This window comes from Ovis aries, chromosome 3 (assembly GCF_016772045.2).
Source record: "Ovis aries strain OAR_USU_Benz2616 breed Rambouillet chromosome 3, ARS-UI_Ramb_v3.0, whole genome shotgun sequence".
In the NCBI taxonomy this organism is placed as follows: Eukaryota; Metazoa; Chordata; class Mammalia; order Artiodactyla; family Bovidae; genus Ovis; species Ovis aries.
In genome coordinates this window covers 42,695,594-42,720,046 of record NC_056056.1, presented here as the reverse complement: position 1 = coordinate 42,720,046, position 24,453 = coordinate 42,695,594, and the positions used below count along the sequence as shown (strand labels likewise).

Genomic DNA, 24,453 nt, shown 5'->3' with positions numbered 1-24,453 from the left:
TTTTGTGAGAGAAAAAGTAAAGAGTATAAAAGGTTCCAGATGAATCACGGTGGTATTCAAATTTGAAGTCATCCCCAAAGCTTATGTTCTCATCAGAGCATATATGTAGTCATAGCTTCAGTTCTTTTTGAATCTTTGTTTCCTCCCCTCCCCTCTTCTCACCTTCAATTCCCTCCCCATCCCACCAGCAAGCATTTTCTTTCCCTGCCAGCTTCTTGTTGAGGGCTGTTTGGAGTACTGAATTCCCCTCAGGACAGACCTGAATCATCCCATGCAGGGTGTATATTCATGTAACAGCAACGTGTGAAAACAGGCCCCAGGAGAAGCTGGACTCAGGGCCACCCACTGCAGGCATTTTCTAGGTGAGCCTGACCTCGGTGACGGGCCAACCAGTCAAGCATTGTGTGTGCTGAGGAGAGCCGGGGTGTGAGGGAAACCTGCCTTCCAGTGACGAGTGATTCTGAATCTCAATGATGTTTTCCTAGATGTAGTTTCAGTTTGTCAAATCTCCTGCAAACGAGGCCTTTCCCCTTCTGGGTAAGTGGGCCCTCCCCTCCTCCTGCATCCGACCTGTCTGCTGCCGCCAACTGGTTAGGCAGGAATGGGGGGACGTGGGTGCTGCTGGGGTCAGGTTATCGGATGGGGTAGTCGTCAGGCTTGGGCGTCCCCAACCAGTAAACACGCTTGCTGTTACAGAAAAGGCAAAGTATCACATTTTCCTCTGAATTCTTGAGGAAATTGCTCTCATATACAACACCAACCTTTGGCTGCGTGACAGAGACAGTGTGTCGTTCGCATGCCATTACCAGGCTGTAAAGTCTGGTCAGGGCTGCGTTCTCGGAGTTTCCAATCTTTTGGGATTCTTGGAGGGTCGCCCTGGGGGTCAGGTTTGTTTAGTCTGGTCCGTAATGGTGTAAAGTGGCCTTGACTGTCAAGCCTACCTAAATAATGCCCTATCTGTGTGATACTCCACCAGCCCCTCGAAGTTGTATATATGTTTCACTTTCTAATATTCAAAGCCGAATTGGATTTCATTGTTAATAGAAGGCAAATTGTTTCTAAAAACAACCTCATCTCACTTTGAAAATTAGCCAGCGTTCAGAGGGCCCCTGCAATTTAAGGGGCGGTCCACACTTTTCCTTGGGAAAACAGCACAGCACGTCTGTGTTTCTGTATATACGTTAGCCACTCGCTGCCTCTCTTTTAAGACTCAGTTGAACATATGCTATTTTTCAGGCTCTTTCTAAATGGAAGCTTAACATACACAGAGGAAACAATATACATGCCAAGAGTATAGTGAATTTTCACAAACCCAGCCCACCCTAGACACTGGCCTCCAGATCCTGAAGCAGAAGATCACTCCTCCAAGAGCCCTCTTCATGGCCCTCCACTTCGAGCCCAGGTGATTTCAAACTTCTCCTGTTTATAATTTACCCAAGGTTTCCTGTCTTGCAACTTATTTCTCTTTTCCTGATGTGGCAACATTCTCTGAATTGTCACATAACACATCAGGAGGGGCAGGAGCCTGTCTGATCTTCTGAATAGTAATAAACAGTGTCTTTCCAGAACCCCTGCATCTGGCATTGTGGTGTCTTAGGGAGCTTTGTAAACTCATCAGTACCTTGTTAAAATGGGGTTCACTTCTGTATTATGGATCCCTCTAGAAGCTCAAATCATTCTCCTTTACATGTTTCATACAATAAAAATTCAGTTTCACAAGATCTGTCTAAACGGCATGGGCTTATCTATCTAATTCACACCCAGGCTTTGTGAAACGCCTTGGAACCCACTTTATAAATGTTAAGCGATTATGGCCTTGGGGGTGGAGAGGATAGAGGTGCAAGAAAGATGCTCATTGCAAACATATTTTGCTCAGAGGCTTTTATGAGTAAATAGGTTCTCCTCCCCAACCTCTCTATATTTCAAAACTAATCTTGTTTGAAGCCCTATAGATGGACTTCCCCTCCCCCCTTTAAACATAGTTCAATTCCTTTCTTCCTAAGCTCCTCAGCTCCCAGAGCAGCTTTCATTACAGCAACATAAATAAAAAGTGACATAAAATTATACAGCCCTGTGTAAAGTAGTTTAAGGAAAATGTCTTTTATGGCGGCTTTTATGGTTTCACCAATTAGTTATTAGATTTTCTCCATTTTTAATTTGATGTCCTGGGTATGCGTTCTGAAAGGTTTCCTCCCTCCTTTCATCTCCTGGCAGTAATAAGACTGGGGGGCCTTGAGCCCCCGTTGAGCTGACTTTCTAGTTTTGTGAAGGCCTTTCACTCCAGCTTATTTGGGCCAGGCAAGTTCCTTAGGAGAGAGGCCAGGGTCGAGGTGTTTTCAAGTGAGCAGAGTTTTACCCCCTTATTAACACTCAGGGTCCCCCGCAGCCCGTGAACTTGCCTCCTGCTGAGGGTAGCTGCAGGCCGGGCTCAGGTTTGCACCCTGGTCGTTGGACCTTAAGCTGATAAATCCTGAGATTTTAGTAACTTTCCAAACATTCCTGGGGAGTGAGAATAACAGAGATTTACTCCTGCCAAAATTTAATCATGCAGAAAAAGTGAAATTTAGATCAGCGTATAGATTATTTTTTAATGTGATCACTCGACGGAGGAGGCAAAGGGAGCCAGAAGTTGAGCACTTAGTGCAGCCGAGTCTAGACCATTGCAATTTGATTCATTTGGGAGAATTGTATTAGGTTTTAGGCTTTGGCTTGGGCTAGGCTGTTCTCTTTGGGAGTGCATGATGTCATTGTGTCAAGCGTGTCACGGCCAAGGCATTCTGGTATTTATGTTGGCTTCAGATCTAGCCCAGAGTACATGGCAGGCTCGATTTATTGCTACTTTAACTTTGTTTAGTCATGGAGAGACTTTATTTATGTTGGTAAATTTCAAACAGTGGCCAACAGTGACCGCACAATGAAAAGGCCTGCAAGATTCATCATCGATAAATCACCTTGTTGCTGAGTTTCTTTAATTAAGGAAAAACTCCGTCTGTTGATCCCTGTGGTTGCTGGAAGGAAAGCAGGGTGGGGAGTGCTTTGATTAATCTATCTATCAGCCCAGCTTTGGAAAGTGAGTCTCCTGTTTCTGATTGTAGCTGGGCAAAGACCTAAATAAAAATTTATCTTGTCAAAACCTATGGGCTAACTGAAAGCAAATAAAGAAGTTTTATGGCATCCACATAAAGTTAAATAAATAGCGCAAAAGTGCAATGTGTCCTACAGACATTTTTCAGTACAGTACGTGGCTGTTCTTAGGGGAGAGCTCATTAACTTAAAAAAAAATTACCTTTATTGGGCCACTCATTATTGTCATGATTAAAACCAAAGACTGGGGCTCATGGCTCGGTGCTGTTGGAACCACCCAGGATGGTTGGCTTGGTAAGTGCTTCTAAATGGTGACAAGCACATTGGGAGAATCAAGCATATTAAGGGATCTTTTTATTGATTCTTCTAGAAGGTAGCCCACCTTCCTGTTGATGACATACCATGGGGGCAGTGGGGTAAAACTCTTTATGTCTGATTGAACAGGGGACCTCATCTCTGGGTGAACTTACTTTTCATGTAGGGGATTCCCTCTAGAAAAAGCCTATTGAGGTTGGAAGGCTCTTTTTATCAAACGCACTTTAAGCAGATGTCTATCTGAGCTTGGACTCCTGGCAGAGTACCTCCTTTTTCTAGTTAAAGGATGTCTTTGAATCAGACGAAAGACAGCAGCTGATGATGGAGAGGGCCAATTTTGATATTGAGGTCGGCTTAAGATCACTTGCTTTTCCTTTTTAGGTTGTGAAAAGGGTGCCTTCTTGCTACCAAGCTTCAGGATCTATTCACAGGAAAAGTGTGATTTCTCGAGTGTCAAACTGTGGGGCATGATGTATCTGATGGAGCTATACCATAAATGTGGGCTTGAGGAAATATGGACTGTTTTGAGGACCATCTCCTGTGGGGTCCTGGTGCTGTAGGCTACTTTGGGACATGACATCTTTGTGTTGACAGACTAAAGCTGCTCTTCTTGGATTTAGCTGATGGTTTTGCAAGTTCTTGGCTCTTTTCCTGACTCCTGTCAGCATACTGCCGTTATTCATGGGTCAGGGCTCTCAAGGAGCCCCACAACTGAGGGTGGTGATCATGGTGATGGTGTGTGAGGAGCATGGGTGCTCCACCAGGGTCTGGTTAGGAGAGATGGGGAAGCCAGACCTTCCCTTGAGTTAGGAAGATAAAAACTTACTCAAACGGGGGACAATATAGAAGTCACAGTCTGGACCATAGAAATTGGTAATACATAGATAAAAATTTCCAACTACTTTATGATGACTGTTTCTCATGCACTTTCTGTCTTTTCATTGGCTCCAAGATATAGTTCAAGGTTATCTTGAAGTCACCTTGGTTTGCTGCCATGCATAACCAAGGGCACTTCACTTTTTTCACAGCATGGAAGTCAGAAGTTAACAGGGCCACAAGTACTGTGTTAAGCTTTCTCCAATTGCTTTAACAAATGCAGGGCTGTGTGGGGAATCCAACGAATCTGAGGTCATGGTGCTTGCCCTGAAGAACCTTCTGATCTCCAGGAAGGAGGTAGGATTTGTGGCACTGCCAGTTTGAAGGTGAGGACAGCTAGAGGGTGCAATCATAAGGTGTCATTGTTCTTTCCTTCCATGCCTGGGCCGTGGTTCTTCCTTCTGCAGGAGAGATTGAGGGTAAGTTCTGTCAGTTTTCTGGTCACTCCACAATCTTTTGTTTGAAAAAATGTTCTTTTTTAAAAGAAGTTTTTTGATGTGGAACATTTTAAAAGTCTGTATTGAATTTGTTAGAATATTGCTTCTATTTAATGTTTTGGGTTTTTGGCTGCAGAAACATGCAGGATCTTAGCTCCTCAATTGGAGACTGAATCTGCATCTCCTGCATTGGAAGGTGAAGTCTTAACTACTGGGCTGCCAGGGAAGTTCCTGCAAAAAGTTCTTAATTCAGTATTACCACAGTGGTTTTCAGCCTGGGCTACCCATCAGAATTGCCTGGGCTTTTTTTTTTTGGATATCAATATCCAGGCTGCTCCTCAGGCCAATGAAACCAGTATCTCTGGGAATGGATCCAGGCATCAGGAATTTTTAAAACTCCCCAGGTGAACCCAATGGGTAGTCAGGATAGAGAGCCATTGAAATGTGCAATTCCAGATGAATAATGGAAGCTTCAAAGTCTATTTCGAATTAAAGCTCCTCCCCTTCTCTTATTTTGGCCTGGGAAGAGGGCATGGGAAGCTGCTTCTCATCTTACAAGTCTATTACTCTCTGCCAACTTGTTCACCAAAGTTGTCAACTGCTCTGTGGTTGGGGTGCTGATGGGGGAGGGGAAGTAAAGGCTCGGGATCTAATGCGACAGGCCCTGGTGCCGTCTGATGTGGCTTCCTCATGCTGTGGCAGATGTCCCAAGCCCATTCATTTTGGGGGCAGGGATGAGCCTTTGTGTATTCTTCAGAGACTGCCTTCCACCCTTTCTCTGCAGTTCTCTTGGTTTTCCAGCATCTTATTCACATGGAGAGATTCTGCTGGTGTTCTGGTGCTGCCTCCCTGGAAGACTGTCCTAGACAAAGTCCATTTAGGATGGCACCAGGCTAGAGTACATCATGAGAAACACTGGGCTGGAAGAAGCACAAGCTGGAGTCAAGATTGCCAGGAGAAATATCAATAACTTCAGATATGCAGATGATACCACCCTTACGGCAGAAAGTGAAGAGGAACTAAAAAGCCTCTTGATGAAAGTGAAAGAGGAGAGTGAAAAAGTTGGCTTAAAGCTCAACATTCAGAAAACGAAGATCATGGCATCTGGTCCCATCACTTCATGGCAAATACATGGGGAAACTGGAAACAGTGGCTGAATGTATTTTTTTGGGATCCAAAATCACTGCAGATGGTAACTGCAGCCGTGAAATTAAAAGACACTTACTCCTTGGAAGGAAAGTTATGACCAACCTAGACAGCATATTAAAAAGCAGAGACATTACTTTGTCAACAGAGGTCCCTCTAGTCAAGGCTATGGGTGTTCATTGGAAGGACTGATGTTGAAGCTGAAACTTCAATACTTTGGCCACCTGATGCGAAGACCTGACTCATTTGAAAAGACCCTGATGTTGGGAAAGTTTGAAGGCAGGAGGAGAAGGGGAGACAGAGGATGATATGGTTAGATGGCATCACCAACTCAATGGACATGGGTTTGGGTGGACTCTGGGAGTTGGTGATGGACAGGGAGGCCTGGCGTGCTGTGATTCATGGGGTCACAAAGATTTGTATACGACTGAGTGAACTGAACTGAACTGAAGCTGGTTGTCTCTCAGTCGCGTGGGTTTCCTCCTCCTCTCTCTGGTTTCAGAGAAGCAGTCACCCTAGACATCCCCTCAGGCTCGCCCATGAAGGGGTCTGGCACCAGCCTCTAGTGTTCCACAGACTTCAGGAGACTAAAGCTCTCACTGGGCTCCCTGAAGCTACCTCCTCCAGGACGGAGGTAAGGGGAAACAGTGCTTTAGCAGAGAGCCCTAGTTATCCCCCAGCATTTGTTCCACTTCTTTCTACATTGCAAACATGATTTCCCAGAACAAAAACAGTGTGTCTCACTTTCCCTTGCAGCCAGACAAGGCTCTGTGACTAAATCCTGATCAAAGGTGTGTTGAGTAGAAGCAGTGTAGGCAATTTTCAGGAATTGTCTTTAAAGGGAGAAAGCATATCCCTCTCCTCATCCCCCTTTTCTTATTGCATGGGATTCAGGTGGCTGGGCTGGAAGAGCCATCTTGGTCCCAGAGGTGGGGGAGGAGCTGGGTCCCCGGTGTAGGGCCAGCACACACAGATGGCCTACCTTCACTTTCACATGAGAGAGAAGTAAACTTCCATCTTTAAACTCCATTGCTTTCAGGCTTCCCTGGTGGCTCAGATGGTAAAGAATCCGCCCACAATGAGGGAGACCTGGTGTGATCCCTGGGTTGGGAAGATCCCCTGGAGAAGGGAATGGCTACCCACTCCAATATTCTGGTTTTTATGGCTTCCTGACACAATTGAACCTGATCCTAAATAATTCATAATTTTGTCCTGAAATGGACTGCTGAGCATGAGCTTAGGCAGGTAGTGGGCCACAAGGACATAGGTATCGTGGGCTAGAAAGATGGAGCCCCCTGTTATGTGGTGGCAAAGCATTTGGTCAAATTGTTATCTGCTGCAAGGCAGACCACAAATGAATGGAAATAGTAGGAAGAAAGTCTGAATGTTGGTGGTGTTGGATGCTTCTTGCTGTTTTTAGCTTTAGTCCTGCAAGAGAGAGCTGAAGTCAGGAGAGAGCTGAAGTCAGCAGAGAGCTGGTAAGGCTGCAAGCAGAGATGGAAGGCAACATCCCCTTGCTAAGGCAGGCAATTTGGCTGCTGCTTGTGTTCTAATTTGGCTGAAAGCCTAGCAGTTGTGGTCTTTGAAATGTTGAAAAAGCTATATCTGTACCCCAGATTGAAGCAGTTTTAAGAAGTGGCTACCAATGGCAGAGTTGTTAAGATGTAACACTGTAGCCCCAAGTCTTCTTCAAGCAACTTCTGTCAGAGTTCTCTGCCCTTTGGTGGGAATCAGGCTTAGCTGGCTGTACAAATCAGAACTCATCCAAGCCTTTGGTTTTAGTTGCCACTATGTTGAGAGAGAGGAGTGTGGTCAGTAAAGACTTGAGACATTTTCAAAAACTCTGCCTAGATGCGATCTTTCACTGTGGTTTTTCACACATAGACATAAACTGACTGGAAGTCTAAGATTTTGAAGGAATTCTATTGGGAAAAAGAAGTCTGTGATCATCAGCCTCTCTAGCAATGCCTGGGCTCCTGAACCTGTGTTAGTAGAAAGAGGGAGTAAGAGAGGATCATGTGTGTTCTCCAAGGTCCATTTCACATGTGTACAAGAGGGTGATGGATAAGGAAGAAACCTTCCAGAGAGCAAAGACAGGGATAATAGACAAGGGAATTCTTCTCAGGAAGGAGACTGAGAGGCTGCCAGACGGTCTAACCAGGGAATTCACTCAACTATTAAGGAAAGAAATCTTTGCAGTTTCTGACCAGTGGGCTGTGACAATAGTTATGGGCCAGTAACTTCTGGACATTTCCCATTTCCCCCGTTTCCAAATGGGCTTTTTTATTGTTGTTATCTTGCTTCTTTTCTACCAGTTTTATTTTAGGTGTGTGATGGGAAGATAACTTACTATTAGTAATAGATCACCTGACCATTCAGAGCTCTGTCTGGGTCTGGTGGAGAAGATTGAGCTTTGCTCACAGGTCCTGACTTTAAGCTGAATGCAGTTACTGCTTGGCTTGGTTGTCTTCTTTTTTGGAGAGTGTGAGTGTGTTCTGTAACTTCTCAAAAGGGTGCACATGATAGTTTTAGGGCTTAAGAGGTAGATTGTGGAAGAAACAGCTAGATTTCTTGTTACATCTGTTGGTCCCTTCCTCAATCAGTGCCTGGTTTCTTGGCATAAAGACTGCATTTCCCCATCGCCTTGCAGCCTCTTGTAACTAGTGTTGGCTATGTCACCACATCCAGGCCAATGGGAAATAAAGTGTGTCTGTGCAACTTCTAGGAAGTGTCCTTTCTAGAAAGGAGGACACTTTCTCTTTCCCTTTTAACCTTCCTACTGATGGGAAGGTGGGTGGAGTCTCCACTGCAGTGCTGAATCATTGATTTAAACATTAAATACAGTTCTACTTTTAGAAGTCACTGCCATTTTGGTTCTGCTCTCACTTGTGGTTGAAGCCAATCCTATGGAGGATATTGACAGAACACAGACTAATGGGGAATGAAAACCTCTCCTATTCCCAACTTCTTCAATTTCAACATTTTATATCATTGAGGACAAAAGTCGCAAAAGTGATTATAAGAGCTTTTCTTTACAATTTCCACACAAGTGGCAAGTGGTTTAGGTAGGGAAAGCTGGCACCTATTTTCCAGGTGTCCCCAGGGAAACTGAGACAGAAAGAGTCGCATTTTAACAACCTATTATAGTCATGTATATAAAGGAGTTGTTCCAGAGACTGTATACTGTAAGTTAATGACAGATTTCATGATGTATACTATAGATTCTCAAGAAATTCAGAGAATTGAGAAACTATTGTGGGTTAGACTAGTTAGGGGTTTCTCTGGTGGCTAAGATGGTAAAGAATCCGCCTGCAATGTGGAAGACCTGGGTTTGATCCCTGGGTTGGGAAGATCCCCTGGAGAAGGGAATGGCTACCCACTCCAGTATTTTGGCCTGGAGAATTCCATGAACAGAGGAGTGTGGGAGGCTACAGTCCATGAGGTTGCAAAGAATTGGACATGACTGAGGGACTTTCACTTTCTTTCACTTTTAGACTAGTTAGAGAAACTTCTAAGCTGTGGAAGACTCAAAATGAAGGTCTGGATTGAAAGAGAGTGAGCCATATAGGGATGTGTGTGTGTGTGTGTGTGTGTGTGTGTGTGTGTGTGTGTGTAGGGGTGAGGCAGTTCAGACTGCACAAGTGAAAGCGTGTAAGTAGGAATATATATGGTCCAGGGGGGCATTTTCTTTGGTGTTGTATAGTTCTGGGTGAAACTTGATCTCCATCTCTTTCATTTTTCTTTTCCTTTTTCTTCAAAAGTTGATATATGAATTGCATTAGAGTGGTTTAAACAACTACCTGAATTATTGATGAAAAATAATAGCCCTCAAAGTACCATCTTTTTATGTTTTTTTTTTTTCAGATGTGGAAGACACTGTTTATCTGCTTTCTCTACCATGATTCCTCCCAAGCCCCTGCCAAGAGACCACTGTTTTGGTTGGGTTATCAGGCTGCTATGTACTTTGGGGGACATCAGGTCCTGCCCCAGTGCACAGGGGGCATCTCAATTACTCTAAGCCAAGCAAGGGAATCTGTTATACTTTTTAGTGGTTGCCATGGGAACTTGGCATGAATCACAATTCTGGCTGAATTGCAAGAAGAAATCTGCTAGGGGGTGGGGATGTTCTGGAAATTTTCTTTGTTATTAAAAAGCAATATAAGGATACTACATTTGCCAGATTCCTCTTACATCTTGTATAAACTCAAATACTTAAAATATCCCCAGACATCTGCCACCATGAAGGGACAGGCCTGAGGACAAAAGCCAACAAGCCTGGGAGAGCAGAACAGAAAGATGGAAAGAAAGAATCTTTGCAAACTTGTCTCTGTCCTTATCCAAACATACACAAACATGGATATGTCATTTTCCCCTCCTGTAAAACAGCTGTATGAAGCACTTATACAGGCTTAATCTTTTCTTAACTATATATCATGGAGTTTCTGTAGGTATTAGGCAGAGAGATAACTCATTATGGAAAAATAAATGTATAATATTCCTTTGTGTGGATACATTAAAATTTATTCAACTCTTTAGTACTGATGGATACTTAAGTTGTCTCTAGTTTTTCCAGTTATGTGTTTCCTTACATATAGAATCTGTTGTTCTGTTTACCTCTGAAGATGGATGACATGAAGTGATATTAATGAGTAAAAGGATTTATAGGTTAGAATAAGCTAATTGCGGTAACAAATAGATCCTTGACTATTTAGTATTTCAGACAAAATAAATGTAAAAGTTCAAGTTAGTTCCAGGTACTTAGATGGAACTAAGGGTCTCTGCTACCCATAGACATTCAGGGGTCCAAATTGTGAGGCGTCTGTTACCTTCAACAAGTGACTCAAATGTCATACCTGAGCTCGGATTCAGTTACCTGCTGCAAAGAAGTCTGGCAAATGTAGTTTAGGTATGCCCAGGAGAAAGAGGAGACAGATTTTGAGAGCAGCTAACTAGTTTCTTACACAAAGGGTAGATATAAGTATATTTCTAATTTAAATATGTGCTACCAGATTACTTTTGCCTATGGTGGCAATGATTCACATCTCCACTAGCCATATCTGTGTGTGGCCATAATGCTACCCTTTGCCGGTCCTGAATGGTATCATTCTTTTCATTTTTCCAAATCTGATGGGTGAATAGTGATACTGCTTTAATTTGTAATTTCCTGAATAGTAATGGTTGAGTATCTTTTTATGTAGGTGACAGTCACCTGGCCAATCTGTTTCAGATTTTTAAAATTTTGTTTTAAGTCTTTTTTTTTTTCTTATTTTTATTTTTAAATTTTATTTTACTTTACAACACTGTGTTGGTTTTGCCATACAGCAACATGAATCTGCCACTGGTGTACACGTGTTCCCAATCCTGAACCCCCCTCCTCCCTCCCTCCCCATTTGTCCTACTTTCCATCTCTCATTTTTTTTGCCTTATTTCAGATGAATTACTTTTTATTGTTTCATTTCTCTCTTCTATTAGTTTGTTCATTTTTATTTTGCTTTATTACCCTTTTAGAGATACTCAGAATTTCAACATACCTCCCTGATTTATGAAAATCTAATATGATGTTGCGGGTGAGGTTGGTTTCCCAGGAGAGAAAAAGTCTAAGATGGAGATTACTTCCGAAAGTCTATTTGGGGGATGCTTTTGGGCTTATCACCAGTGGAAAGGAAGGAAGGGTGCAAGTTTGGCAGGAGGAGTTAAGTTGCAATGCAATACAACAAAGGCCTGAAGCCACCATGAGGGGACCTCTGAAGCTGGATGCTCTTCAGAGTTGGGTGAGTAGGTCAGGCTTTTACATCCACACATTGACTAGTACTTGGATACGCGCTGCCCTGGTGGTCTTCTTAAGTTTATGACAATTATTAAAGAGGAGTGACAGCTGAAAGAATAGGTTCTTAAGTCTTGAAGTGGGATGGTGGTACCTATTAGATTATACTGCATCTAAATGAATACTGTGATTCTTTCCTAGGCAATGAAAGGAACATAATACTTTAACTTCACTTAACTCCTCTGATTTTATTTTTGTCCCTTATGTTTGTTCCCTACACATTTTAAATGCCATATTATTATTATTGTTCCATTGGATTTTCATTTAGATTCACCTACTTGCTTCACCTTTTTGTGGATCTTTATTTTTTGCATTTTTGAGCTTCCATTTGGGATCATTTTCCTCTGCTTGAAGAATTCTCTTAGCATATCCTTTCATATAGGTCTGTTGGTAAGATGATTTTCCCTGAAACATCTTTATTTAACTCTCATTTTTGAGAAACATTGTCACTGTTCCATGTTTGCAGGTTGGCAATTATTTTCTTTCATCTGAAAATGTTATTTTGCTTTAATCCTTGAAGTACACTTCACTGGCTATAGAATTCTTGGCTGAGAGCTTTTGCTTTACCTTCTAACTGTTTTGCCACTCCCTGTCTCTTGCCTCCTAGTTTCTGATGGGAAGTTAGTGATATAGCTAACCATGCTCTGAGCACTTTCAAGATTTTCTCTTTATGTTTGGGGTTCAGTAGATAGAGACTGCTGTGATTGTTGTAGTTTTCTTTGTTGTTTTTTTCTCCAATTTTTATTGAAATAAAGTTGATTTACAATGTGTTAGTTTCAGGTGTACAGCAAAGTGATTCATATATATATATATATATATATATATCAGATTCCTTTCATTATAGTTCTATGGATCTATAGACCCATAGATCTTTGTTGGTTATCTACTTTATATATAGTGATAGTGATAGTGTTAGTCACTCAACTGTGTCCAACTCTTTGTGACCCCATGGACTATACAGTCCATATAATTCTCGAGGCCAGAATACTGGAGTGATTAGCTGTTCCCTTCTCCAGGAGATCACTCCAACCCAGGGATCAAACCTAGGTCTCCCACATTGCAGGCAGATTCTTTACCAGCTGAGCCACTTGGAAGCCCAAGAATACTGGAGTGGGTAGCCTATCCCTTCTCCAGTGGATCTTCCTGACCCAGAAATTGAAATGGGGTCTCCTACATTGCAGGTGGATTCTCTACCAGCTGAGCTCCCAGGAAATGCATTTTATATATAGTGTATATTTTCTGGTTTTCTTTGTGCATATCCTTCTTGTGGATCACTGAGCTTCCTGAGTATATAAATGATGACTTCCACTAAACTTGGGAAAATTTCAGCAATTATTTCTTTAAATGTTTGCTTATGTCCCAATCTCTCCCTCTTCTGAGATTCCAGTTACACATACGTTGCTGCTGCTAAGTCGCTTCAGTTGTGTCCGACTCTGTGTGACCCCATAGATGGCAGCCCACCAGGCTTCCCCGTCCCTGGGATTCTCCAGGCAAGAACACTGGAGTGGGTTGCCATTTCCTTCTCCAATGCATGAAAGTGAAAAGTGAAAGTGAAGTCGCTCAGTCGTGTCCAGCTTGTAGTGACACCATGGACTGAAGCCTACTGAGCTCCTCCATCCATGAGATTTTCTAGGCAAGAGTACTGGAGTGGCTTGCCATTGCCTTCTCCGACACATACGTTAGGACTTTTGATTTTGTCCCACAGGTATCTGAGGGTCATGCTCTTAGCTGGAGTCTGCCGTGTGCATGTGGCTCAGGTGTTAGCCAGAGATTTGGGCAGAGTATAAACCCAGAAATTGTGGTTACCCTTTCTGGCTCTCTCCTTTCTGGAATTTCCCTCTAGCTTTCAGTGCCTCTGGTTACCCTTAACACTCTGTTTCTTTTTTTTTTCAAGCCAGTAATGATGTGGGTTTTCTATTGGATTCATTCTATGCTGCGCTGACTTTGGTCTATGCTTTAGGCCAAATGCCATCAAAGAGAATAAATCACTGTAGGCTGTTCCTTTTCCCCAAGTGTCTACTCTCCTCCACAATCTATGTGCCTTTTTACCCGGTAGTGCCTTTGAAATGTTGTTTATCATTTTGAATTTTGTCCAGAATTTACAGCTGGGATCTGTGTGAAATTTGGGTATGGTAGGAGTCATTTCACAACATTGGAGGTAGAAGCTCGGTTGTTTTCTCTCAGTACTTTTGATCTCAGGTGGCCTTGGCCGGCAATGGCTTGGAGCAGGGCTTGGGTTCCTAGCCAGAAGATGAGGCCAGGTCACAGCAGTGAGAGCACCAGGTCCTAGCCACTAGACCAGTGGCCAGTGACAAAGGTCCTGGCCCTTTGGCTTTGCGGAAAAGAATTTTGACAAAGACAGAACATGTTGAAGCAAATAGAGTATTTATTAAGAGGAAAAAGTACAATATGTATGTATCGACACACAGGCAGACTTGGAGGGAAAGTCCTTAAATCGTGTCCTTGTGGCAGTTTGAATTTCTTTTATAGGTGATTTCTTCTGAGTGTCCTTTGGCCAATCATTTTGATTTGCCTGGTTCCGAGTCCATATTTGATAAGTCTCGGGATCCTTCCATGTGTGTGCATGCATCTCTTAGCCAATTGGATTCTACCACAAAGGCTTGTGGGTAGAACATCCCTTAACATCATTCTCCTTTGATCTCCAAGGAATCTTTCTGTCCATGTGTGATCAGGGAGGTCTCCTCACTTTGAGAATCAGAAGTATGTTATCTGAGCAGAGCCCAGCCTGCTCCCTCAATTGCTATACTCTTCTTGGAGTTTCAGCCCACAGGGAATGAAGCTCCAATTAGTTTACCATGGCATAGCCCATCTATCTCCTGCCTCACTTTGAAAATATCACTTCACTGTCTCCTTTCGGTTATTTCTGTTGGGAATCTAGTTGTCAGTCCATTTGTTCTATTGAAGACAATGGGTCTTACTTCTGTATCCCTTGAATTTAGGCTTTTCTCTGTGATTTTCAAAAGTTTCCACTACATCTGTGAAGATGTGGGGTTCCCCCTTCCTTCTTCTTTTGGTAGGAAATCTGAGATTTATAGTGCTTCCTGAGTTTGTGGCTTATCTTCTTTGATTAATTTTGGAAATGTCTTAGCCACTAGCTCTTCCAGTATTACTTCGTCCCTCCAGTCTTTACTGGCTTGGTAGCTTATTGACGCTTTCAAGCAGGTTAAAATCATTTTTTTCCCTACATGTTCTTGTACTCAGCAGGAAGATAAGTCTTTAGCAAGCATTACCACCATTGCCAGAACTGGAAATTCTTGTTTGTTTGTTGTTTTTAATCTCACCAAAGGCTCAGAATACCTCAGCATTTAATAGCAACTTGGAACTTTTTTCTTTTAACCTGAGAAAATCACTGAATTTCAAGGCTGGCTGTGGCAGTCAAAGGGCATCAGAAGAAGAAACAGTGTGTCTTCAATGTCCACAAGTAGTGGCGTCTATTATTATGGTTTTCATCTGCCTCGTAGTGTTCCTCTGACAATAAACTGTGGCTATTTTCATGTAATCCTTTGCAGTATGTAGGAGTGTATGTAAGAAGGGACCTGTCCTCACTGCAGGGCTCTTGGGTGGGGAAGCAAAGTAGCTATCAGTCTTCCAGTTTGCCCAGTGCTAATTGTCATGACTGCATAGCCACATCTGGAGTCATATCTGAGCTGCCAAAATGACTCAGGTCAGAATGAACCTCCTTCAACCGCTAAATTATTTAAATGTTGTTGGTTTCGGGGAGCAGAGTTGTGTTCATGGCAGAGCAAAAAGTCAGTCAGTCAGTCAGTTCAGTCGCTCAGTCGTGTCCAACTCTTTGCGACCCCATGAATCGCAGCACGCCAGGCCTCCCTGTCCATCACCATCTCCCGGAGTTCACTCAGACTCACGTCCATTGAGTCTGCGATGCCATCCAGCCATCTCATCCTCTGTCGTCCCCTTCTCCTCCTGTCCCCAATCCCTCCCAGCATCACAGTCTTTTCCAATCAGTCAACTCTTCGCATGAGGTGGCCAAAGTACTGGGGTTTCAGCTTTAGCATCATTCCTTCCAAAGAAATCCCAGGGCTGATCTCCTTCAGAACAGACTGGTTGGATCTCCTTGCAGTCCAAGGGACTCTCAAGAGTCTTCTCCAACACCACAGTTCAAAAGCATCAATTCTTCGGCGCTCAGCCTTCTTCACAGAGCAAAAGGTGGTGGACTTATTTTCCCAGTTCAAGTGGCCTCATCCCGAACAGAGGGCATTAGACCCAGTGATCATGGCAGGGATCTGTCCACTTTCATGGTGTCATCTCTGTAACCTGTTGCCTGCCCTCCTTTTCACTCATAATCCCCAATTCACCTGCTGTTGGCTGCATTTACCTGTTGTTTTCCTTGCCCTTTTACTTTCCTACCTGTTTCTCTTTTACTTTTAAACCCACATCTTCATCCTGCTGCACAGACCCATGCCTGTGGGGGCAGAGAGAGAGAATAGGTTCTCAGGAATAACTCTGAGTGTGATAATGAGGTACACAGAGTGGTGGTACCTGGAATATTTTTATTAGCAGAAACAAGGGATGATCTGGGAGAGCAGCAAGGCTGGAGCTCTCTTACTTTAGTCTGCAACTGACATGCCAATGATTTTGTGAATTGCATCAGTAGCCTTTATGATAAATTTAAAAAAGTCCTCACCAGCAAGTCAGTACCATCTTCAGCTTCTCTGCTCCTGCTCTCAGTTGAGAATATTTGTTTGAAAAGTTAAGTATACTTTGACAAGCATTTTGGTAAGATCCAGATTTTGAGAAACTCACAAAATAGACTGTTTCTTTTTTTTTTTTTTTAAACAAACAAGCTTTAAGGAAAAAGATTTGAGGGGAAATCTATACATTGAAAAAAGATAACACAACTGAAATGTGTAGACATTATTTGGATCATTATTAAAACAACTATATCATCAAAGAGATATGACTATTATGAGACAATTAGAAATTTGAATACTGAGTAGATATTTGATATTAAAGAATGATTAAGATTTCAGGTGTGATAGTGTCACTTGCTGAGTTAAAAAAAATTCTTCTAGAGACACAATGAAAATATTTGCTGATGAAATGAAATAATGTTTGGGCTGAGCTTTGAAATAATATGATGGGGGAAATCGGTGGAAATCTAGATCATATAAGACTGTGAATTGATAGTTTTAAAGTCTGGGTGATGAGAACAAGATTTCTTATATTTTTGGTCTACTTTGGTACATGTTTGATGTTTTCCATAATGAAAGGAAAAAAGGATCTCTGTGTCTTTGGGGAACTTTGTAGAAAGAGTTCTAAGCAACCCCCAATTAATAAAATTCACCCGTTCCACTCCATTTTGCATAATATCACCAAACTGACACCTCAAATATAAGGAAGCTTGTGGGTCTGAAAAACAAAGCACATATTGTAGGGTGGATTTTCAATTTCACATAAAATGCATATTGGCCTGAGGCCTGCTCTCTTTTAGGCTAACTGCTTGCAGGGGCTCATCCAGATTATTCTTTGTGTATATGTGTGTGTGTGTGCCTAATACTCACATTAAAGCCTTTGAAATAGAATTCCATCCTGGGCCATTAGACTGCTCCAACTTTTTAGAGATCACTTGTGATCCTGAATATTCCAGACAAAAAGCAAATATATAAAATGAAGTTTCATAGGATTTCTCTCCATGTAGTTAATGTTATTAATAGTTGAATCTGCACTTGGTGTCAGGTCCTAAGCTAAATATTTTACATGCAGTATTTTATGACATCCTCATAGTTTTTCTGTGGAAAGTACAGCCATTACAACATTTTTTTTTGATATGAGAAAATGAAAGCTTGGAGTTTACATAACTTCTCCAAGGTCACATACTGGTAATTAAGGTATGGAACTAACGGGGTTTGAAACCTAGGCTGCTTGACTTCAAGCTGAGCTTTATTATGTATTCCAAGTTCTTTGGTAATTCAGTTTACTGTGGACTAAATTAAATTTAGGCTCTTTGAATGTACATATTTCAAATATACATATTTAGGCAAAAGCAAAAATATAGAGAATTTAAAAAAAAGTTAAACATACATGTAAAATAGATAACCAATGGGAATTTGCTGTATGACACAGGGAACTCTAACAAGGGTTCTATAACAACCCAGAGGGGTGGGATGGGGGAGAGGAAGGAGGGAGGTTCAGGAGGGAGGGGACATATGTATGCCTATGACTGATTCATGTTGATGTTTGGCAGAAACCAAAACAATTCTTTTGTGTTGAACCAACCCTTCAATTAATACATAAATAAAATTTAGAAAAAGATTAAACAGACCCAGAAGAAATAAAAACCAAATGTCAAAGTTCCAAAAACACCTTTAAGTTTCCTAGAATTAAAAAACTTGGGGGGCTGGGCCACAGAGGTGGTTGCCGTAGTGGGAGTGAACTTCCACGAAGCTTTCTGGCATCTTCCTCAGAGCAACCCATAGCAGTACGTGGTACATTGTCTTCTCTTTCTTGGCCACTGGAAGCAGGGATGAGACGTGCTTTCTTGATCCAGGGAATTTGGCAATCCTGGTGATGACCCAAGACCCTGTTTTCCACACGTCCTGTTGCATTGTCACTGGCCGTACATCAGGATTGCTCAGCCTCTTCACAGAGTGTCAGTGTAAGGCTCTCTCCCTGGGCTTGATGCGGTGGCCAGGTCAAGTGCAGGAGGGAAATAAATCAGTCCCTTGTGAGGGCCTCCCGTGTCTCTAGGTTAGCTTTGCTTTTCAGTTCGTTTGGGTAACTTAAGTCCAGGAAAGGAGAAATTGCCCACTGTGTTGGGAGTAAGGGGGAATCTTGTAAGACAAATAAGATCCAAGATGAAGAATAATTTAAATCTACCCCACCCTAGAATATTCGTCAGGGCTCACTTCAGAGGGCTCCAAGGGATGCTCATTAGTTTGAAATATCCCCAAGGGTCCTAGCAGCCAAAAGAAGCTTGTGACTATGTGGCTGTTGTTACAGGATGTGGCTTTCAGTCTATGAACTTGCAGTCTTTGACAGTGGTGACATTAGGAGGAACTCTGAAATTGGGGATAGCCAAGCTTGAAATCACTTAGGAAGATGAACCACACTTGAGTGGTTACAGAATAGACTTGAGAAGGAGGCATCCACTCAAAAGAACTAGTATGTGAAATCCCTGCCATCAAACACACGGGTTCTTTGGGACTGTGTTGAGGGTATTGGGCTGGAGTCAAGCACCAGCAGTAAAAGAGAAGCGTAGAGGGGTTGGGCTGGATCAGTTACTTTAAAGTGGGATCAGTGAGTAGTGACCAAACTTATGAGAAATTGAAGATCCATATTAGGAGCAGGCTGTCATCAGCTGATGGAATTCTATTGCGCCTTAGACTATCTATAGAAGGTTCCATGATTTTGGATGTACAGATAACTTGCTCACAGAAGCACTTCCTCCAGTGGGTGGACCAAAGGCTCAGGACTGTTCTTCTCTCTCCTTTGAGCTCTTGCTATCCAGTTGGTTGGCAGGGTCGCAGTTCACAGGGACTCTGGCAACTTCCCAAGAGCCACATTTAGGAGAGCCTTGGAATTTGCTCCTTTTTTCCACCTGAAAAGCAGAATGTTTCCTGAGGACTCTTCAAATTTATTTTTTATCTTTGCTTATTTTAATCTATAGATTCCTCTCTCTCTTGCTCTCCTTATTCCATTTATTTTAAAACTTTTTATTAGTATTGATTACACACCATCTACAGTTATTGCAAAACATTGACTATATTCCCTGTGTTGTACAATACATCCTTGAGCCTACCTTACGCTCAGCAGCTTGTGCCTCCGGCTCCCCCATCCCATTCTGCCCCTCCCTCTGGCAAACAGTAGTTTGTCCTCTATATCTGTGTCTGCTTTTTTTTTTTTTTTTTGCTTATATTCACTAGTTTGTTGTATCTGTTTTTAGATTCCACATACAAGTAATATCACAGAATATTTTTTCTTCTCTCTGACATTTCACTAATGCAGTACCTCAAGTCCCTTCATGTTGCTGCGAACGGCAAACTGGCCGAGTAGCAGTCCGTGTGTGTGTGTGTGTGTGTGTGTGTGTGTGTGTGTGTGTGTTTAATACTTTTATCCATTCATCTGCTAATGGAGGAGATTCTTAAAGGTAAAAGTTTGAAACACTTCTTTTATAAGAGACTCTACAAAAGACTTGTGTTTGCAACAGCACTAAACCTACATGCTTCTCGATTCTCTCTCCCATTAATGTAGTTACTCAGAAAAGAACTCAGAGAGTATATTTATTCCTTTCCCTTCCTTTTAGCTTTAGTTCAGTTGCTTTCTTTACCCAATGACTGGTACCTCAGAGACAGCATCTCACTGAGTTTTAAAGAGAACAAACTTTACTTTTAAAGAGAAATTATATACATTTCTCCTTTGATGTACATTATCCTATAACTCTGTCCTGGTCTTTTGGATTTATACATAGATGATTTATTAAGGCAGTGCCCCTAGGAAGCCAGATAGGAAGTGGGGGAACCAGGACAGGGAGTGGAAAGAAGCTATTCAGGTTGCTTTGGCTGTCTAACAAATTACCCTGAAACTTAGTGGCTTAAAACTATGTCACTATTTATTTTGCTCACAGATCTACAGCTTGGACATGACTCATTGTGGACAGCTTAACTCTGTTCTGTTCGAAGCAGTTGGAGTGGCTTAAAGACCAGGAGTGGCTCTGTGTGAAGGTACATGTACTCCTGTGTCTGGCTGTGGATTCTGGCATCTGATGATGTCTCAGCTGGACCACCTAAACATGGCCTCTGCCTAAAATGTAACATTCAGAGAAAACGAAGTTGTAGCATAATACCATTTTTAGTATGATACAGTATACAGAAATTTAATAAACACAGTCCACTAGGTATGGGTTACTTATGGTTACATATATAAGTAGTAAAATTATGAAAATGTAAACTAGATATGTAAGTTTAAAATGATTTCACCTGGGGCCTGTAGAGGTTTGTACTTCATCTATGATATTTTATTTGTAGAAAAAAAAATCTGAAGCAACATGATAAACTTAACATTTATTATATGTGGAAAAAGAATCATGAGTATTTGCTATTATTTGTATCTTTTTTATACACTCTATTTTTCTTAAATAAAGGAAACATTTTGGAAAATTAAGAACACCTTTTAAGTTAAGGGTATTTATTTAGGCACTACCCCCCAAAGCAATAAGGTTGAGGTTAACATAAAATAGGAAAAAGTGTGGAAAAAAATTGATAATGAAGGATTGTCAGAAAGTTAGGTATGAATTGGAGACTAGAATTGTAATGGAGCTATGCAGTGTAGAACACGTACTGTGGAAAACAAAACTTTTCTTTGAATATGGAGAAGAAAAGACAAAGATTCAACTGATGAGGGACAGGGCCAGAGAGAAGGGGTCAGCAAAAATGACTGTTGTTCTTGAGGAAGAACCCACCTTTTGAAAATTTACAAATGCCATCTTCCTCTGTTTAGATGTTCTGATCAGGAATCTAACTATATTAGATATTTTCAAGAGGATTTATAAACCTGGAAGAAGCTAGGGTCTGTGACTTTTTCATTAATTGTTATTATTGGTTTTGTTATTTTTCAGTATCAGGAAGTGTGTTTGGGGAACAATATTCTTTACCTCACACAAAAGCCACTTCTTCTCTAGCCTCAAATAAAGACTACAGTCATTAAATGACAGTGACATTGTGTTTGCAGAATTGCTAAACCCAGAAAGCCTTTTTCGTTCCCTCCACTGAAACTGATTTTTGTTCAGCAATATAATGCCATTGCATTGACAAGGAACTTGAGTAATAACTTTCTGCTTCTAAGAATTCATTTTTAATGACCTGAGTGTATAGGGTTTTTATTTTTCTTTTTTATAATTATGAAAAATGAATAAACCAGTAGTGGTAGATATAATCTGTGATTAAGATCCTTTTTGTAACATCTTCCAACTAAGGCTTGTGGATGACTCTTCTTGGGTTAATTGTACTTAAAATCAGAATATGTAATATAATCTTAACTGTGTTAAATTATGCATAGAAAAAGAACTGTAAAGAAATAAAATAGTAAATGAGGATATATCTGGGTGGTGGGATTCTGGGGGATTCTAATTTTCTTTATGTATTATATATTTAAACAATTTCCTAAGATAATAAATTATATTTTTATAGTCAGAAAAATAGATGCTATTAGGACAATCAATGTATATATGGTTTTTATATACCATCTGATACAAATTATGTAAGTACCATGCACAAAGGCAAGATTGAGAGGGGTCTTCCATGGTTAAACAGAGAGTCTGCTGCCTTTGGATATTAGAACTACAGATTCTTTTTTCTTTTCCTTTTTCTTCTTTCTTTTTTATGGTTTTACAGCTGAGATGGCTATATATTTTTTTCCTGGTGAAAAATACTTTTTATTTTATAAATGCGTTAAAATAAAATTTATTCTACTCAGCATAATAATACTAAGATGGGTGTACAGAGAAAAGATATACTTTCTATTTTTAATTCTTTAAACATAGTAATTATTTAAACTATAGCCCTCTCTTCTTATGAATAAATAGTTTTTAAAATTGATAGTGGTCCAAACACTAAATTCACTGTAAGACTCATACTAATAAAATAATTTTAATAAAATTAGATTTTTTTTATAAGGTAAAATTGCTATGGTGAAATTAATACCTTTAAATTTATTACAGTGAAACAGAAGACTTGAGTTTTGGACTTGAAGTTCTAGACCATAGTTTTAAAGAAGAAAGGAGTTTTGAGTTGATTTCAAGTCCAACTTCCTCATTTGATAGATGAGGAAATTGAAGTGGGAAGAAGAGAACTGAACAGCTCTGAGTTTCACATTAATCTGCACCAAAACCCAATGTTTCAGTGATTTTTCTTATTATAACCATGCTTTTGGAGAGGACTGGTTTTGAATGTGATACAGAGGAAACTGACGTGTAAACTATTTACCTAGACATCTTCACATGCAAAATGAAATATGGCCTATTTCTTTTCTTTCCTTTTTAATTTTTTAAATTTTTTTTTACAATTATGTGAAACACCTTTTGACTCCTGCGTCACAACCCCATGGCTAAAGCTGCTTGGTGGCCATCTTGGAAGGAAGTACAAAATCCCTAATGTTATTCTTCCTGCTCAGAATTTCACTGTAGAATTCCACTGGAGGAAACCCTATGAAGAGTTCACTAAAAATTGAACAGCTTCTAGAATTAAGGTAGCAAAATGTCTTTAGTTTCTTTTATACTGGTGGCTCAAATGGTAAAGAATCTGCCTGCAATGCGGGAGACCTGGTTTCATTCCCTGGGTTGGGAAGATCCCCTGAAGGAGGGTATGGCAACCCAGTCCAGTATTCTTGCCTGGAGAATTCCCATGGACAGAAGAGCCTGGCAGGCTCCAGTCCATAGGGTCGCAAAGAGTCGGACATGACAGAGCAACTAAGCACACAGCACGTACTATTTTTTAAGATTAAAATCAGTAAAACATTTACTTCAAAAGGTAGCTCGGATTTTGTTGAACCCACTCTGCTTGCAAAATAATAATAAAAAAATCTGTCAAATAGTCCAGCTCTAGATTTTAGAATTTAGAAGATGAGAGAGAGAACAATGATGAGGAAAGTGATTTTATAGGCATGGTAGTGGTGTGGAGTAGCGCTAATCATTATTTATTGGTGATTGACAGGCATCCAAGGGTATTCTGGGTAAGTCTTATTTTTCAAGGCACGTTCTAGTCCTGTGAAAGCACCATAGTAAATTTTTTGAAATATATTTGAGATTGGACTCTGGTGTTGAGTTTTTCTGAATATGTGGCAGCATAATGACATATTATCTGGGATTTTAGGCTCCCTTTTGAAGTGGCGGTGATCAGATTTACACTTTAGTATTTCCACTAGATGGCATTAGAAACTTCTGAAGCCATGAAGTAATTACTAGTCACCTTTGTTAGGCTGTAAATTACACCTGCATATTTAAGGGGTAAATTGGCAAATGACTTTCTGGTGTGTTTGAGCTCTCATGCCTGGTACACAGCTAAGACATTTGTATCAGATCTCTCCTTTGACATAAATAGCTCCTGGGATTATCAGATTGTCATTCCACATCTCATGTTCCAAGCAGGAGTTTTGAACACAAGGTATACCTTCACCTCACTATAAACCGACACCAAGTAGCATTGCTTTGTCCCACCTGAGCAAAGCAATCAGTTTAGAGCAAACCTATTAGGTGGACAGGAACAACCAAAACTTTTATTTTCCCAGCACACTGAGAAAAAATTCGTTTGTTCTTTTGAATGGGATGCCATGTTTCAAACATGAGAGGGACAAAAAACCAAAAAACAAAAAACTGAAGATCTATCAGCTTATTCTAGTGGTTGTTACAGGGCAACTGTGCTGTGTAGGTTTTTAAATTATAAATGAAAATTAACAGTCATGAATAGGTACACATTCCAGTGTTTCTGAAAAAACCTTTGCTTCTTTAGATGCTCTGTCTAGCTAAACCAAGAAGTAGGTTTGGCATGTGTGTGTACGTGTATATCTTTTTCTTTCCTCACCATGGTGTATCTCTGTGGCTGCTGCCTGCTTCCTAGCCTGGCTTTCATCATTTCTTCCTGTTGATTGGTGTCACCTCGCATGCTTAGAATGTCTGCCTGTCTGTTCGGAGTGTGAACACATTCCTCAGAATGCTGATCTGCTCGTTTCACACCAGTGTCAAAATGACTTATTAAATTCAGCACCTCCTGATACTCAGTAGCTGATGTGTTGCTGTCC

General features: G+C 41.1%; 2 long non-coding RNA genes across 2 annotated transcripts in view; both read left to right on the top strand.

The window, feature by feature from the left end:
- LOC121819028 (uncharacterized) overlaps nt 1–24,453 on the top strand; it is a 108,084-nt gene that overhangs the window by 67,982 nt on the left and 15,649 nt on the right. The window contains exon 4 of the long non-coding RNA XR_009600146.1: nt 20,288–20,384. This is a non-coding gene — a long non-coding RNA (uncharacterized LOC121819028). The remainder of the gene's footprint in view (nt 1–20,287; nt 20,385–24,453) is intronic.
- LOC132659583 (uncharacterized) lies at nt 413–10,314 on the top strand. The gene is made up of 3 exons (XR_009600148.1): nt 413–537; nt 1,237–1,402; nt 9,723–10,314. It is a non-coding gene; the product is annotated as an uncharacterized LOC132659583 (long non-coding RNA).